This window comes from Sminthopsis crassicaudata, chromosome 2 (genome assembly GCF_048593235.1).
Source record: "Sminthopsis crassicaudata isolate SCR6 chromosome 2, ASM4859323v1, whole genome shotgun sequence".
Lineage (NCBI taxonomy): Eukaryota > Metazoa > Chordata > Mammalia > Dasyuromorphia > Dasyuridae > Sminthopsis > Sminthopsis crassicaudata.
The window spans coordinates 595,293,145-595,300,178 of NC_133618.1; positions in this window are offsets into that span (position 1 = coordinate 595,293,145).

The following is a 7,034-nucleotide window of genomic DNA, read 5'->3' on the forward strand; positions in this document are numbered from 1 at the left end:
ACTATTTAAAGAGCTTTACAAACCTTACAAAGTACTATTATTGGTATTATTTAATCTTCTAAATTGGTTGTTTGTTATTTGTTCTTATATTATATCAGAAAGATGATGGCATAATGTGCAATCAAGGAAGTATTGTGAAAGCAACCAGGCCCACTCTCTCCTCTGGAATCATCTGGATCCAGTGATAAGATACAGATCAGAATGCAGCAGATAGCCCCTACTGGAAATGATCATCTTTTTAAATTAAGGTCTTGCCCAGGTCTTAGTTTGATTGAAGCAAAAATGCCCATTCAGTGATTAAGGCAAAGAAAGGCCTCTTTTGCCTACTTAAAAAAAAATAATAATAATCCTGGAGGAAAAGACCCTTAGGCCAAAACAAAAACAATTGCTATTTACCCTCAATCTGAGCCTTGAGTCTCAAACACTGACCAATGAGGCTTGGACTAGGATCTACTGTTGGTCAATCAATGAAAGCCAGAGTGATTTGGGCTTAAGGTATGATCCTTAAGAAAGAAATCTAGCCCATAAACCCCAAGATATCTTATCAGGAGAAAGAAGAGGAAGAAGAGATGGAAGGAGGGAAGGAAGGAAGTCTTTAAGTTTGTAAGTATAACAAAATAGAAATGTTCAATCCAATTGATGGAAGCAAGATAAAAAAGGAAATCAGAAGCAACTCTACATATATATCATGTAGTTGCTTATATCAATATTCTAAATGGCTGCCAGTGGTAGTATTCGAGGAGTTCTTCAAGTAAAAAAGGGAAAAGCATAAAGAGTAATAGTATTGAAACTGAGAAGTCATTTTCTCTATTTGTGGAACACTGGTAAATCAGGGGTAAAACTGCTGGATTTCTAGGGCTGTAGGGCTGCAATCTCCCCAAACTCCCTTTAACATGTCTGAGGTTTCCTCCTGTTCGAGTCCAACCTCAACTTTTGTTCTCTACCCTTAAACAGTTTATTTCTCTTCTATACTTCCCCAGTACATGAGACATCTCCAACTTAAGACACAAATCCCACCTTAAAGCATTGGGTTTTTGGAGGTTAAGCTTCTCAAACTTGTAAGATACTTCAGATTTACAATGCAGGTAACTCCCAAGAGACTGATTCAAAGGTTTTAGCCTCATTCAGTCAGGCCTTTGATGGTGAACTGGCCCAGAGAGAGCTGATTAAGCCAAGGTATATTGTCAATACAAAGCACTCTTTATCTTAGCCCCTAGCAAATAGTTGGGCTTCTACTACTTCTTTCAGATTCCTTTTGTTCATTTCAGCAAAAGGAGACATTAGTCACAGCCAACCAACTTCCCAACATCTAAAACCCTCTTGGACTAAAAGGGAAATTGCCCAAAGTAGCATCAAAGGAGCTTAAGTTAACAGACACTTTATCATAAAAAGAAAGGAGTCAGACCCCCAGAGCCTTTACTGTCATTAAAAGCACTATTTTTTTATGGCAGTATTAGCAATCTGCCACTTCAGCAAGACTAGGTTTTTCATAGCCATGCAGAGTATCAAAGACTGGTATATAAATAGGAATATATAGACTGATCCTCTCCGGAAGGATTGTCAAAAGGGACTGGGAATTTGGGACCCAAACTGAGGGGCCAATTCTCTTAGTTAACTGTATTCCAAGATCCAAAATAAAATAGGTCTAATATTCATTCAACAGAGATCCCTTACTGCTGATTCCAGCATGTTTATAAATTGGGGGCTTGTACTTGGGCCAAACTCCACTCCTGTATTCCTGGTTGGGGTAAGCAGGCCCTGTTTGATCCTGACTCTAGAAGGTAGAAATACGACATATGCAAAGGTAGTGCTAGAGAAACTGAGGCAAGATAGAGATTAGAGTTTTTAATATTTTATTTGGATTTCTGAGGAGAGTTTTTCTGGGACCAAAGGATCCATTTTGGTCCCAGGGCTGAATCAGACTTTTGTCTCAAAGAATCCAGTATCAAATATCAGATTCCAGTGAATTATATATGTTTCTAAAGGACAGGGAGAAAGGAGTGCCCATATCACAAAAGGCATTGTGCTCCATGAACAAGAATTGCACTAGCTCAAAAAAACATGACATATCAAATTTAGAGACATCTCCACTCTAAATGTTCATATGGACTATTTGTGCCCAACCTGTGATGGAGCTTTCTGAGTTTGTACTGGTCTGATCAGCCACAGCTGAACAAACAATACCTTGACTCCAACTTAATGATGGCATATTGCTCCTCTTCAAAAATGAACAATAATTAATTGTATTACTGTTATTAGCTATTATTGTAATTGTAATTATTATAGTTGTAATAGCCCTAACAAAGGGAAAATAGCTGTCTTATCCTCACAAGTAATTAAAATCTATAGTTAATTTTAGTATTGGACAAGTGATATCTACAATTAGTTTGAAATTTCTTAAAATTATGAATTTAAAGATCAAAAATAGCATTTTTCACTAATGCAGATCATAAAAGATTCAAGGCAAACCAAGTATTTATTATTTATTATGTACCAGGAACTATGCAAAGGAGGAATGCATGTGAAATCATTAATCTCCATTTTCTACAATTTGCCTTTAAAAAAAAAAAAAGTATCTAACACATCCTGGAAGTTATTTTCCAAATTGCCCTGCTTATCTGTATCAACTTCTCAGCTTTCTTGAGTTCTCTTCTGTGCATTAAAAAGAGAAAATGATCCATTTTTCAATTGATAAATGGTCAAAGGATATGAATAGATGATTTTCAGATAAAGAAATTGAAAGCATTTATAGTCATATGAAAAGGTGCTCTAAAGGTGCAAATTAAGACAATTCTGAGATACCACTGCTCACCTCTCAGATTGGCTAACATGACAGGAAAAGATAATGATGAATGTTGGTGGGAATGTGGGAAAACTGGGACACTAATACATTGTTGGTGGAGTTGTGAACAATCCATTCTAGAGAGCAATTGGGAACTATGCCCAAAGGGCTATCAAACTGTGCATACCCTTTGATCCAGCAGTGTCTCTCCTGGGCTTGTATCCCAAAGAGATATTAAAGGAGGGAAAGGGACCTGTATGTGCAAGAATGTTTGTGGCAGCCCTTTTTGTAGTGGCCAGAAACTGGAAATTGAGTGGATGCCCATCAGTTGAGAATGATTGAATAAGTTCGGATATATGAATGTTATGGAATATTATTGCTCCACAAGAAATGATTAGCAGGATGATTTCAGAAAGGCTTGGAGAGACCTACATGAACTAAGGCTAAGTGAAATGAGCAGAACCAGAAGGTCATTATAAATGGCAACAGCAAAATTATATGATGATTAATTCTGATGAAAATTTCTCTTTTCATTGAAGAGATGATTCCGGCCAGTTCTAATGGTATTGTGATGAAGAGAGGACACCCAGAGAGAGGACTGTGGGAACTGAGTGTAGATCACTTTTTTCATGCTTTTTGTGGCTGTTTGATCACATTTTATTTTCTTTCTCATTTTTTTCTTTTTGATCTGATTTTTCTTGTGCAGCAAGATAATTATATAAATATGTATGTATATATTGAATTTAACATACACACACATACACAGACACACACACACATATATATGTATATATATATATATATATATATATATATATATATATATATATATATATATATATATATATATATATATATATATATATATATATATACATTTCTACTGTGTTTAACATATATTGGATTACTTGCCATCTAGGGGAGTGGATGGGGGGGAAGAGGGTAGAAATTGGAATTCAAAGTTTTGCAAGGGTCAATGTTGAAAAATTATCCATGATTATATTTTCAAAATAAAAAGTTTTAATAAAAAAAGAGTTTCAATTTCCCCATTATTTTTCTGGCATCACTATTGCTAACCTCCTTCCTTTATACATCCTCTCTCCACATTAAAACCAAGAAAGGAAGAAAAAAGCATGTAAAAATTCTTAGCCAAGCAAAAGAAATCCATATAGTGGCCATGTTCAAAAAATGTGTCTCCTTTTTTATCATGTCTGTCATCTGTCAAAATGTGGATAACATGCTTCAACAAAAGCATCACAAGTACTCTGGATATTTAGTTGGCCATTCAACTGATTCTGAATCTGTTCACCTTATTCTGTAATACTTCATACTCTGTTATTCTCTTTCATCATTTTTCATAGTGAAATACCATTATTAATATGCCACAATTTATGCATCCATTTTCCAATTATTCCAATTTCCAGAAGCAATCTAGAGCACTCCTTTAAATTGTTTCTATGCTTCTCTTCCTCCACCTATGACTCTTTTCTCTACCTCCCTATCTCTATTTCCTTGCTGAATATTTACAAACTGTTTGTAAGTGCATATATGTATGTTCATCTTCCTCCACCCATTGAAGATGAGTAAGATTCATCCACATCCCTTCTTTTCTCATGTATTCCTGTTCTCATGAACTTCAAAAAGAAACATCGTGTCACTCCCTGGCTTCTTCTTTCTATACACTTTTTACCTTTTTTTTTTTTTTTTTTTTTTTTCCTTTCCCCTATTAAAAGTTCCAGAACAAAATCAATGCACCTTCAGAACTTTGGTTTTTCTTATTTAGTTCCCTCAATGCCCTTTGAAAATACTGAAGTTCTATAGGGACACTTTTTTCTTCTTTTCCCACAACCCACTCTTAACAGAATAGAATGTTAACACTATATCATCACTACATCACTCCTTCCAATTGCTCAAATGAGTTTAATTTTCTAGGTTTCTTTTGATTCTTGTATTTTTATTTCAAAGTTCAGAAATGCTTGAAAGCCCTCTATTCCAATAAAGAGTCATTCTCTCCCAACTCTGTATTACATTAGGCTTTATTTAGGTCTACAGGCTATTTTTGGTTGAACGCCTGTATTTTTGCATTTGGAAATACATTAAGTTTCCTTTGGTTCTGAGTAGAAATTTCGAGGTCTTAGTTTTAACTTAGTTCCTTAATACTCAAACTACTTATGTATACATCGTATTATATTCTTATTGTTAAACATTTCTCAATTACTTTTAAACTGCTTCTTCAGACTATACTGTTAATTGCTGTTATATATCTCTGATCTTTTGAATTACTTCTTTCTAGATGCTTTGTAATTATTTATTCCCCTTATCTTTACTTTGTGCTCTGATTCTAATAAATATAGAAATTCTCATTTATGTTTTTTTTTTCCTTAAAGCAGGATACCTTTTGATTTTGCTATTCTCCTTGTTCTGTTTTTCTTATATTCTCTTCTATTTTGATTTTGTTCTAATTTTTAAATTTTTTTGGAACCATTAATTTCTATTTGATGGATTCTATCTTTTGGCAAAGTATATCATTTTCTGTTCTAAGCTATTTGTTTCCCTTACATTTTTCCCTTCAGAGTTTTTAAATCTTTTGCTTCATTTCTTCTAAGTATTTATGTAGTTACTGTGGAAAATCCATCTTTTTTCTTTTAGCATCTTTTTATTTATGAAGTTACTCTAGAGGAATTTCTAGATAATAAAATTTTAATACTGTTCAATATTTTATTTGATTTATTCATTTCTTCAGTTTTACTTCCTAAATTGAGGTTTTTGTGCCTGAGCTACAACCTCTGCTCCATATTTGGATTTGGATTGGATGGTTGGCCCTTTGTGGTCTTCTACCTCCCCTCAGTTTCTGTATTTTCTCTTTCCTAGATTAAACTGCACTGATTGTTTGAAGTTCAGATCTCTGGATCTTCAAGGTCTACTCTGGTGTGTGAGTTCTTAGGCTGAGAACTCCACCCACTGCTATTTCCCAAGGTTTCTAATACCTCCAACCCTTTATTCTTGCTGATTCAAGATACATGTTTCCAGCCCATATCTGTTCATGCTGGGAAACAACTCTGTACAGGTGATGGTTTTCTTGGTAGACCTTTTTCCTATTGCCAGAAAGATTATTTCAATTCTATCACAGAAGAAGGCACTTATTGTTGTTTCTCATTGAATTTCTTGATGATTATTTGGTTTGTTGTGAATTCCAGGATTTAGTTGGAGTAGGTATATGGGAATTAGGTGGTCTCCCTCTTCAGGATCCATCTTGTCTAAAAGCCAGGCTATGTATTATTTTTAACACTGAAATACTTTCAATAATGGATTGGTATGCCATTTAGCCTTCCCCAAGAATACAATTGAAGTGCTTCTTCCTATCATGGAGCTGAACATGGATTCTTAAAGTCTGTGACAGTAAAGCACATGTTTTAAAAGAGTTTATTAAGCTGAATAAGCTTTATATATGCTACCAGCTGAAGTTAAACATAGCCAAACATCACCTAAAGATGAATCAATACATGACACATTCTTTGGCTAGGGCAACCTCTTAAGCAGCTAAAAATACAAAATGGTCCTCAGCTTGGATAGCCCCTTTGGTTCTAGTAATAGTGGTTTCAGAGAAGCAGAGCAGGGGCCAGAAGGTGTTAAAAATTACATGTCTTAAAACTATCAGTATTAATCTAATTCTTGGTACTTTTAGTGAGATAAATATTCAAAGGTCAACGAATTGCTCTAACACTTATTAGATGAACATCCATCCTGGCATTATAGTTATAAATGAAGTGAGGGGAGGGAAAACACACACACACACACACACACACACACACACACACACACACACACACACACACAATGTAGGAGGAAGGATTCTAGTTATGAAGGAATTTAAAAGCCAAACAGAAAATGTTATATGTGATCTTCAAAAAAAAAAAATAAAAATAAAAAAAAAAAGGGAACCAGGGCAGCTAGGTGGTACAGGGGATAGAGCACCAAGCCTGAAGTAAGAAGGACCTGAGTTCAAATGTGACCTCAAATACTTAACACTTCCTGACTGTGTGACCCTGGGCAAATCACTTTATCCCAATTACCTCAGGAAAAAGAAGGGATTTACTGAAGAGTGAGATGACATGGTCTGAAGATAAAATGAAGTAGAAAGAGACGACACAAGGAAGTCAGGCTGTTGCAAGAATCTAGTTTCCCATGTTTGAAAATTAATCTTATCCTTGACTCTACACTCTCACCACTTCACATAGCCAATCAGTTGCTA